A 12,607-nucleotide genomic window follows, 5' to 3' on the forward strand; every position below is an offset into this window, starting at 1 on the left:
AGTTGTTCTGTGTAAGGCACATCCTGGAGCCCCTTGATCTTCTCTGTTAGAAGCCTCTGAGGTCTCTCTAATTGAATTGCTGCAGGTACTTGGCACAGTACATGCCGAATGAGGTGTTATACTCAACTATGGGATGACAAGTGTCAAGTATAAGTGGGGTCATAACTTCCTTTGCTCTTGAGGTGATGTCTTTACTAATGAAGTGTGCTACATGGAAAGCTTTTCTTACTACGGTAGACATGTGGTGGTCAAAATTAAGGTTGCAGTCAACCCATGATCCCAGGTCCCTTACCACTTCGTGGGTACTTAGGGTATTGTTGATTTGATAGTGTGAAGGGACATTGTTTGTGCTGAAGGGAATGATGATGCATTTCTCTGCATTCAGTTTCAGACCTAGACTAATAGGAATCCATTTAAATGATCGATGACGCATTCTTTCTAATGAGTCTTGATCGAACTTGAAAGCACGAAAAGGCAAAATAGCGAAACGGCATATAAGCAAAATCTTTCCCTGGGAAAGAGATCGCTTGGCCGCTTCTGTTACTTTGCCATTTTCATCACTGTAGTGTGATCTTGGAGTTGGTATACTTAAGTAGGGGGTTGTGGGGCGCACAGCCCCCCACTTTATGTTTTATATACATTTTTTTTTGTGGAACAGTGATTTTTTTCCCTTGGAAAAAAAAATTGCTGTTCTAAGTGTCCAAGATTGTAAGCTTTCTCTTGCATCGGTTCGCTAAATCATCGTTCGCTTTTTTAAGCGTTCGATGATTTAACATAGACCCGACTAATACACCAGTCATTGGTCTGTGTGAGACTCTTCTGGAGTATACTGACATTATTTGGGGATTCAATGACTGCACCTAGTTTACGTATGTAGCTGTAAAATGCCTTCTGGTTTATCCTTGTCTGTACTTGCAAGGTTTCTCTCAAAGGAACTGTTGGAGGACTTGACAAGTTGTCTTATTTGCCTGTTGAGGCTGAGGAGGGTGCTTTTCCATTGTTGCATCCTTGCCTTTGTTTTCTTGGACAGCAACTTTTTGCATTTATTATGGAGTTTGTTGATGCTGGATGTCCACCATAGCAGCTTGTTTTTACTTAGTGCTCTGGCTTTGATTCTTTCTGGTGCAGCCGAGTTTATACACTTAGGCAAGTGATTGTACAGGGCTTTAGAGTAAGCTTCGGCATAGTTACCACTTCCAGCTTGGGGTGGGACTTGGAATGCATTTGTACCTTCACCTAGGAGGGCATACAGTTTGCCTTGGTGAAGTTTTGTACTCTGATTTCATTCACCCTTTGAGTTCTGGTGTCAGTTCGAAGGTGACTGATTTATGGTCAGTTTTAACTAATGAGGGTTCAACAGTTACAGCAGTGCACCTGTTTGACATGGTGGTGAGGACCAGATCTACAATGTTTTTTCCTCCTGTCGAAGTATGGACAATTTGTTCCAGGGAATTTAAATTCACAAAGTCAAGGACCTATTGTGCTAGCGAGTATGGACTAGCTTCAGTTTCCCAGTTGATGGTGGGATAATTGAAATCACCCATAACCGGCGTGTTCAGTAAAATCTGGATAGTTTTCAGTTTGATTGAGTAAGCTTAGTGGGTGTCATGACCCATGGAGGGGAATCTATAACTGGCTAAGACTAGAATGGGGGTCATACCTACCTTAACCTGGAGCTGGACTAACTCCATGGAACTGTCCAGTCTAACTAGACGGGAGGAGATTTTTATCCTTAATATAGATAAAAACACTGCCTCAGTTGGTTTTCACATGTTCATTCTACGGTCCAAAGGTGTGAAAAGCATTGTAACATTGCAGGGCCAGGGTAATCGGAGGCTTTAAACCAGGTTTCTATGACTGCACAGACATCTACATCTTCTAGTGATAGAAGTGACTCCAGGGAGTGCAGTTTTTGGTTTATGCTCCTAGTATTTTGCAGCATGATCATTTAGTTTCTACGAGATGGGAAAAAATAAAAATCCGAAATGCATGGGCAAGACCATGAATATTTTTAACAAAAGACTGGGAAAAATAAACTGCTGGTTAAACAATCTCTACAGATCATCAGCTAGGCAATGAAAGAGAACTGGTCCCTCATCATCAAAACCTTTCTTCGATGTTTCACAGAGTATTGCAAAAACCAGACCTACAGCAAAAGCAACAGGCAGCTTTAAAAGTATGAAGAGCACACACACATACAACTAACCACTAAATTTAAGTAAAACCTTAAAACTAGTTATCTTTTTAGACAATTTTTCTATAAATTATTATGCAAGCCATTAACTGCCCAAGATTCTGTACTATTTTGTATGTTGGCCTAATGTTACTAGGTTGTGAATCATTATTGCGATTTCTCTGTATATGTTGCACCTTGTCATCTTTTTTTTTATTTTATATACTAGTTTTCATATTAAGATTTCTGAAGCCTTCTTCTAAATTCCTACATTTACAATTCAACTGCTGATGTTTCTTCATTATTTAAAGTGGAATTAAGGTATTTGATTTACAACCTGCACACACTGAAAGTAGGAACAAAGGGCCTTGAAATATACAAACATCTAACTAAAAATCTGGACATTAATTATCATAAAATATGAATACCACACAAGTCTTCCCGTTTCAAATAGGAATGTGGGATACTCGCAAGCATTTAAAAAGAAAGTGACAAAAATGATGGAAAAGTACAAATACATTACCAAAAGAATCTGTAAAAGCAGGACTATTTAATGAAATGTATTGCAAAATTATACTATACAAGGTCATTTACTTTGAGAAAAAAAGAGGTAATAGATGTGCTTCTACTTTAAATTACTGTTGCCACTATTGAGTTTGTCATGTGTGATTTTCTGCATACTAGACAGCTTCAAAATCACACGTGATGATTATGGGGGGGGGGGGGGGCTTCCAGATAATTCTGTGAGAAAATAAATCAAATCTGAAAATAGAGACCCACCACCAAAAATAGGGACATCATGTACATGGGTAAATCTCTGAAAACATGAACATTTTTTATTGCTTTAGTTTAATTGGGAAATCAGACTGGGCACAAGTCCCATTTTCAGAATATGCCCTGAAAGCAATGCTACATTTTACAGAATGAGTAGAAAACAGTTGTATATAATAAACATACATACAAAGAAAAATCATGATATGACAGTTGATCAAAAAGCAATGAATCTACATACATACATAGAACAGTAAATGTACATACACAGAACAGTAATGTGACAGTATTAGCATGACACAGAGTACAGTAAACACTCCTCCAAAAACAGGAACAGTTGAGAGGTCTGATTTTATTTAATAAAATAACTGACTTCTCTTCACATCTGAGAGGTCTGACTTTACTTAATAAAAGAGCTGACTTCTCTTCGTATCTGAGAGGTCTGATTTTATTTAATAAGAGAACTGACTTCTCTTCACATCCTGCTACAGCTAACAATTTTGTCGACATTCAATAAAAGCAGCTTACCTTTCTTACAACCGCTCCTGTCAATTACTGCCAGTACATATAATACAGAGCCCAGTTAAAAGTCTGGATGAGGCTTAATTAACCAGACAATGCATTGTCAGAACCATGACTCATACGGTTCTACTTCATTTTAGCTGCAACCACTTCACAAACTTCTTGAATTACTTGCTCTTCCCATTAGGTCTGCAAGTGGATAAGGTTAGTAATTGTGCAAAATCAGACTGCAAAGAATCCACTGCTACCAATGAACGCCCTAAACAGGCCACCTATAAAACAGGTCTCTAATCTACTTGCAAACCTTCACCTGTAACTTCACTTCGTGTAGCAATCTTGTCCACTATAAAATTTTCAATCTTCATTTTTCTTCAAAAATGAACAATTAAGAAAACCATTAAAACTTCTTAGAAAAACGTTATAAGAAAAAGAAAAAAACTTCAGCCAAACGAAGGCTTCTTCGTGAAAATGTGGCAGAGCTTTCTCAGGGTGTGTCTCAACATTCTTGCAAACAAGCCAAAAATCTCACCACCACCAAAAGTCAAGAACTTTCTTGCACAGTGCTTTTTAAACCATTCACTTCATTGTTTCTAGGTAAACTTCTTTACTTACAAAGAAGTACTTGGTTAGTTTAATACAGATCACGTCCTACAGATCAGACTCATTAACAACCAAAGTACCTTAAAACCACCTTACATGCAACAACTGTTAACGTAAATGTACCCTTGACCTTCATGCTCAAAATACAGGTTTAAGTATTCACCTGGTAATTTATCTCTGCAGTCCCTGTCGCAGAGCTAGTAACACTTTCATGATCAGAAGCCTCACAGCTAAAACAATGCCACAAGACTCCGTTTGTTGGGTCTTACTCTGCTCCTCGTAGATGTTACTACACAACAGACTTACTGACGACTTTACCTCATGCAGACAATCCAGTCTTGTATCATTAACTCTTAACAAGTATAAAAAGAGTACTTCATCGTCTGGTCATTATTTGCTGTACATCAAAAGAAAATCCAAGATATGTTGAAGCCTGTAGATGAGGGCCCGGTCATTAAGAACTTCCAAGTTACAGCTGCCCACAGCGTTCCAGTTTAAGCATCCTGGTGTCAAGTGAAGTTATGTTCTTTCATTTATCACTAAGGCCCCAAATCAAAACACCTCAAGATGGGTTTACAAGATCACTACACTAGTTATACCACAATTAGTAAGTGCAATCCTACAAAACATATTCATTTTCAGGCCTGAACATTTTTGAAACTGTACAGCTGTTCCTAAAAAAAATGTAGATTAATCACACTCAAGAAAGTCACTTTTCAGTCTGAAAGCTTGTGTGGCAATCTCTTATAAGCAAAGATAATAAAGTGGTATCCCGCATTTTAATCCTTTGAGCTTTGTCTGGAGCCCTAAGAACACTGCTGCTTGTCCCTTAAAAGTAGGCTGTTTAGGCATCACAGAAGCTGCTTCCTACTGAACTCTGTCACACCAGGTTCTCTTTCTGTTAAACTACTTCTCTGTTTTCCTACATGATTATTTAGTACTGCCACAAAAACCTAACGTAAAGATCCCATTGTATGTTCTGATTATTGTATTCAAGTTGTGATGTCCCTCCTCTGGGCCAGTGATTGAGGAGTCTCAATCCTCACCACGGACACCAGTGAGGATGTTCACCTTGAACAAAAATAGATGCACACAGTATTTCCAGATGCAGCTTTTTGCACCGAGCACAAAGGGAACACACTCTCGTCCCGGGGATGGGTTTCCCTCTTTCTCACTAGGCCCCAAATAAGACCCCTCACAGACCACAGCTGTAGAGTTGAGTCCTCAGTCAAGTGTAGCAAGCCAAGTCCTCCACCACCCTGTCTGCAGAAAGTACAGTTTTGTACCTACCATAAATGTAGATGTTCGAGGATTCCATTGCTGCAGTCCTGACTATTGGGTATAGTCCGCGTCCCAGTCGGCCCGAATACCAGAGTATAAGGCTGACGTCGGTCATGGCGCCTTAGACTGACGTCAGTACGTCAGGGTACTAATGCGCATGACCGACGTCATATCCTCAGTCTTTTCTTGCCCCAGATGTCAGAAGACCCAAAAAGACAAGTCCCAAAAAAAAACCTGCAAAAACATGTACAATATATACAACAATATATATACAAAAATATAAGCATGTAAACTCACCTACACACAACCCCCTAAACACAGAGGGAATTGGACTGCAGCAATGGAATCCTCGAACATCTACATTTATGGTAGGTACAAAACTGTACTATGTTCTTCGCCTTCCAGTGCTGCAGTCCTGACTATTGGGTAGAATCCCAAAGCAGAGGTAAGAGGCTGGCAAAAAGAAGTAGGAGCTGTTAACATGCCTTGCAAAACAGCTGTGGCAAAACCAGCCCTAGACTTAGAGTAGATAGGAAGATGATAATGCTTAGAGAAAGTATGCACTGAACTCCAAGTAGCTGCTTCCAAAATATCCTTAGTTGCCACCCCCCTTAGAAATGCTGTTGAAGTGGCAGTAGCCCTAGTGGAATGAGGCCTAATCCCAGCTGGAATCTCCTTGCCATGATGGGAATAACAAAATGCAATGCAAAGCCAATCCACCTGAAATAGTTTGTTTTGACACAGGCTTGCCCTGTGAACTCAAAGCAAAAGAGACAAACAACTGCTGAGACTGCCTAAAATCCTTAGTCCTGCTTAAATAATATCTCAATTGCCTGTGTACATCTAAAGTGTGCAAAATCTTTTCCCCTTTATTTTGGGGGTCTGCATAAAAGTAGGCAAATGAATAGTTTGGTTTAAAGCCACACTAGAAACCACCTTAGGCATAAAGGAAGGATTAGTGCGTAATGATACCCTATCCTTATGGAAAATCAAAAGGGCTCTACTGCCATAAGGGCCTGCAACTCAGACACCCTTCTTGCAGAAGTAATAGCCAACAGAAAAGCAGTCTTCCATGACAAGTATTTCAATTCAGCAGTAGCCGAGGCTCAAAGGTTGTAGAGTAAGTTTTTCCAACACAAAATTGAGATCCCAAGCAGGAGTAGGAGCTCTCATTGGGGTCTTATATTCTTTGCCCCTCTAAGAAACTGCTTGAACAAAGGATGAAAACAAAGGTGGGTCACAATCATAGTGAGCTGAAATGGCTGCAGCATGAATCTTAATGGAAGAGAAGGACAAACCTTTGTCCAATAACTCAGTAAGATATTGAAGAGCCACACTCAAATTAGGCTCAGAAATCTCCAAATTCTTTGCTGTACTCCAAAATAAAAATCTCTTCCATTTTTTTCATGACCTTCCTTGTACTAGGTCTTCTAGCTTCCATAATCACATTTAAAACTTGTTGAGGAAGTTGAGACCTGCTGTGCTTCAAGAGAGAATATGCCAGGCTGTTAGATGAAGAGAGTGAAGCTTGACATTGAGCAGATGACCATCCTTCTGAGATAACAGATGAGGAATCAGAGGTAAAGGCCATGGAGGCTTCTTTACCAGAATCCGTAGTGGATACCAGTGTTGCGAGGCCAATCTGGAGCTATCAAAATCATCCTTGGCCTGTCTTGTCTGACCTTTAATAATACCTTTGGAAGAAGAGGCAGAGGTGGAAAGGCATAGACATGAAGGTTTTTCCAACTGAAAGACAGAGCATCCACTTTCCAAGCTGTGTGATGAAACCCTTTGTGCAATACTTTGGCAGCTGGTGGTTTAGTGGAGAAGCGAACAGATCTATGTCTGGAGTTCCCCATGACACTGTCAATTTCTGAAATACATGAAGATCCAGTTTCCACTCGTGGGGATCCATGATTTGTCTGCTTAACACATCTGCTAGGAGTTCTGTGCTCCTGGCAGAAACCTTGCCTGAAGAGTTAGTTGCAGGCTTAACGCAGTCTCCCATAAAATCATTGCTTGCCTGCATAGAGGATAAGAATGTGTTCCCCTTGCTTGTTGATGTACCACATGACAGTTGTGTTGTCTGTTAGAATCAACACCTGCCCTGGAAGAAGTAACTCCTTGAAAGCCATCAATGCAAACTGGACTGCTAACATCTCCTTCATGTTGATATGTAGATGCTGTAGTCTGGCAGGCCACTTGTCTTGTATCCACTTTCCATTTAGATGAGCTCCCCAAGCAATATCCGAGGCATCTGTCGTTAAAATCTGACTCGCCTCTGGCCGGGTCACAGAGAGTCCCTTGTTTAGGTGACATTCCTGAGCCCACCACAAGAATTCCTTTTGAAGGCAAGGTATTATTTGAATGACAGGGTCCAAATCCTGGCAGTGCTGTGTCCATACATTTTTGAGATACCATTGCAGCTTCCCCATATGCAGTTTGGCATTGGGAAGCACCAGAATACAAGATGCCATGAACCCTAATGCTTGAAGGACTGTCCTTGCAGTCAGCACGGACTGATGAGATAGTTGATGGAAGTAAAGTGACAGACTCTTTTGTTTGTCCGGGGTTAAAAAGGCCATCTGGGCTGCTGTATTCAGTCTCACACCCAGAAAGCACATGTCTTGAGAGGGTACTAGACTGGACTTTATTTCGTTCACAGAATACCCTAGGCATCTTAGCACTGCTATGACATATTCCAGATGCTGTAGAAGGTCTTCCTTTTCTTGAGCCAGAATCAGGCAGTCGTCCAAGTAAGGATAGATTTGAATTCCTTGAAGCCTGAAGTAAGCTATCACTGGAGCCAGAACCTTTGTGAATACTCTGGGCGCAGTAGATAAGCCAAAGGGCAATGCAGAGAACTGATAATGAAAATCTCCAGTTGAAACCAGATACTTTCTGCAACCTAGCCTTATAGGCACATGAAGGTAAGCTTCCTTGAGATCTAAAGTTACCATCCAGTGATCTTTGCCCAGCAGAGGTAAAAGTTGTTGTAACGTCAACATGTTGAACTTGGGAATGTCCAGATAAGTGTTGAGGATAGATAAATCCAAAATTGGTCTCCACGTGTTCCCCTTCTTTGGTACTAGGAACAGGCGAGAATAAAATCTAAGCCCCTTTCTGATACAGGGACTGGCTGAATGGCCCCTATCTGGAGTAACTGAAACTTGCTTGTGAGCCTCTTTTCTTTGTGGAGGAGGAACGCCTGGCATGCCTTTGAAAGGGGCATTGTGTGGAAATAAAATCTGTAACCGTGATGAATGATATCCAGCACCCATCTGTCTTGAGTGATTAAATCCCAATTTTCTTTGAAAGAGACAGTCTTCCTCCCAAAGGAGCTGCCAGGCGAGAATCCACTGGCAGCTGAAAAGGCAGGTCATTGGGTCTGCTTACGAAAGGACTGACCCCTGCCCTCACCAGAAGTCTGAGCAGGTGAACTCCTGATCTAGGCCTAAAAGAACCTTGAGCCCTGCCCCTACCACGTCTAGACCTACCCCTAGACTGGGAATCATAAGCAGGATATGTCCACCCCTTAGCAGGCCAATTTCTACTAAACTTGAGGCTGCACCTGCAAAAAATCTTTAACAGTCTGCATAGACTTAGCTTTGTCCTCCATTTTCTTTAAAACTGCTTCCACAGGCGGTCCAAACAACACATCAGACTGCAAAGGAGCATCCAAAATCCTTGTCTTAACATGCTCAGCTAAATTCTGATCCTTCAACCAGGCATGTCTGCGAAGAACAGAACTAGTAGCAGCCACCCTCGAGGAGGCCTGAACAGCATCAAAACCACACTGCAAAGAATGCTTACCCACTTGTTCAGACACATGAACCAAATCCAGCAATTCTTTACACTCAATACCTTCCGCCAAAGCATCCACCTTAGATTTCAATTGTGAAAGGAGATAATTTTGATATTTTAGCATGTGAAACTGACAATTCTCATGGCTAGAGTGGAAGAAGTATACACTTTCTTGCCCACCTATCCAAAGCCCTTGCCTCTTTATCAGAGGGTACAGGATTTTTAACCACAGAAGCTTTAACACCTTTAGGCCCTGAGAAACAGTTTCTCTAGGACTCTTAAACAAATAATGAGCCGGGCACCCTATAATACCTATCAGGCTTAACAGGAGCAGGAGGCAAGGAGTCAGGGTTCAGGGAAGCCTCTGCAAAAACATCCTCCACCACATTCAACACAGGAGGAATAGCTAAGGGCCTATGCTGGGGTAAAAACAAGAATTCCCTAAGCCTTTTCCTGGAATCAGAGTAATCCTGGCCTTCCCATTTAAAGTGCTCCCTCATGGAGTGTAGAGTCTCTGAAAATGAAAAATCCTCAGGAGGAGAAGCTGTAGGAGTGGAATCATCCACATCAGAATCAGAATAAGTAGGGTACTCCTGTAAGTCTTCCACAGAAGACTCTGAAGCCTGTGAACACTGTTCAAAACTATCAAACTCCTGTTCCACCCTAGGCCTCTTATCAGGCGGGCATAGAACCTCTAATCATAGTAATCAAATCTTCTGCCATTTTAAGCATATGTTTCTTAGGTACAGAGCCCGAAATGCTAGGAGAAGCCCCCACAGAAGCTGAACTTGGCCTACCTCTAAAAGAAGCTTTGGCAACAGAAGGAGAGGCCCTAACTACATTGGGAAGAGAGGGAAGAACAGTTACCTGAGAAGCCCCCTCAGCCTGGCCTACCTCCTGAGAGGGCACATCCTGTAACAACAAAGTATCTGCGTGAGACTCCATGGAAACTCCTGGCAAAACCGCTGCCTCCACTGAGCCTTCTAAAGAACCGCGGTTCATCAACCCTAGGCTTCACTGTTTTGTCCTTGCGCTTTGGATGAAGCGGCCGGGCATCCGGCGGCATATTATAACAAACACTAACCTAGCACAATCTAGCCTCCTCTTAATAGTGCGTTTGTTAAATCTAGCACAAGAGCGACCAACAACGTCGTGCTCAGGCCCTACACAAGGTCTACACAATGTCTGGTAATCCCTATCGGTATCTGCTTCCCACAAGAAATACAGTTATTCACTTTTTCTGACATCCGGTTAAATACTGAGGCAAGAAAAACCAAAATGTTAGCCAACTCTGTTTCGTCTGAAACTCCGGTTCGAAATATCTCAGAACGCCAACCTGCACTCAAAATTGCTTCTGCATCGGACCATGCGGCAAAAAGACTGAGGATATGGCGTGGGTCATGCGCATTAGTACCCTGTGCCATGACCGGCGCCAGCGGGCCGACTGGGACGCGGACTATACCCAATAGTCAGGACTGCAGCAATGGAAGACGAAGAACATCCAATGTCTCATCTGGGAAAGAAGGCTGGTATAGATTTACCAGATATGCCTCCTCTACCCAGACTATAATGCAAGTACCGTTACCAGAACACTCCAAAGCCAGCTACTCTAAGGCTCTTACCAGGGTATCCAATTATACTAAGTAAAATTAATACCAATACAAATGGTAATGTTTGACCAATGCAATATTTTCAGGAGTGGCCATAGTGTCAAATAAATAAGTACTCTCAAAGGCTAAAATATTCCCTAAAAGATCAACCACAATGAAATGTTAAAATATATTTAATAAGAAAAGAACACGAAGATACCAAGTATCTACTTACAATAAAACACCAGAGTTTCATACACAGGAAAAAGTGAAAATAACACAAAATGGATAGATTCGCACAGATACAGAAAAACAATACTTAACTAATCTCACTACATTTTCCTGACTGATCTAAAGAATTACTGTCTCCTAGTGCACTTACTACAGCAGGGCAAGATGATGTGGGTGAGGGGTCCTTCTTTGTCAGGTTTCACAAAGACTGTACTGAGACTTCTTTCTCATCTAGTATTAAAACATCATTTCAGTGCTGGATTACAGAATTACACATACATCTCGTCCCCACACTACGCACTTTACCATCAAAAGAACCAGAATCTAGCACGTGCGTCATCATACACACACAGAGCTTTGCTAAGATGTGTTACAGCATCTGGAAGCTATAAAACCATTTCAAAATCTTCCATCCTTCCATGGTAGCAATTAGTTCACTCCCAAGAACAACACAGGAGGATTCCTAGTCCCGAATTTCACAGATTACTGCGGTGGTGGTGCTGCAGTAGCGTTGTCGCCTCACAGTAAGACATTGTCCGGTTTGATTCTCAGCTAAAGCGTCTTCTGTGTGGAGACATGCGTGAATGGGCGTACTTTCATTGAAGGTTGTGCGTCAGGGCCGGCAACTTGGTACGTAAAAATCTACTGCCAATCATTAGCAGACCGGATTACCACTGTAGCGACCCCTAACCGGGAAAAGCCAAAAGACACAACAACAACAACAACAGCATTGTCTATGGCTGCAATAAGAACTATAAGATACAATCTTAACGGCCTAAACCAGGTAACTTAATTTCAGACTATTTTTCAAAGTTACCTGGACCGAGATTAACCTTTTCTCTTCCAGTATCATCTGTTACAATATATTCAACAGTTACAATACAGTCGGACATAAAGGTGCATTTCTTTTCTATCCAGCAAGACCCCACTGTTGGTAGATTTTTAACACAAACAGCTTTACAAATACATTTTCAATAGAAGCATCTGTACAAATTAGTTTGATAAGTGACATACAATTCTTTACAAAACTCCAGCTAGTTATGCTGGCATATGGTACATATCCACTGCCCTACTTCTCCTGGCATAGCTGGCAATACCTCCCATCACACAAGTATTTTGAATGCATCAACAATCACTGGAGTAGATCAGCTGTACTACAGATGTAAACTGCCTTGCTTCATGTAAGCTATATTAATTTAAGCCTTCAGTCCAGGTCAGAGCTAAAAATTATCCTTTAAAGCAGACTACCTTCAAGGTTAACAAATACAAGGCACAACAATGAACACTACTGAAGATCCATTCCCTCCTACCATTCTCTTAAAACAAATACAAGACTAATTTTCCAAGTATGTCATATTACTGCCAACCTGATTAAGGACATAACAGGTTCACAGGCTGGATTTGAGAACAAACAAAATGCACCAGTCTTGCACTAACAAACTTGTATTTATTTATAGAATAAGATAAAAAATACAAAACGTAAGAGCTTTCACGATAATTCCTACTGCAACATAGCACTTAAGTTTCTTATTTTTTATCTTATTCGATAAATAAATACAAGTTTGTTAGTGCAAGACTGGTGAATTTTGTTTGTTCTACAATTCTGCTGATTTTGCACCTTTCCTTGCACTGAGCC

The sequence above is a fragment of the Protopterus annectens genome, chromosome 7.part0 (assembly GCF_019279795.1).
Source record: "Protopterus annectens isolate FY-2018-M chromosome 7.part0, PAN1.0, whole genome shotgun sequence".
Taxonomy (NCBI): Eukaryota; Metazoa; Chordata; order Ceratodontiformes; family Protopteridae; genus Protopterus; species Protopterus annectens.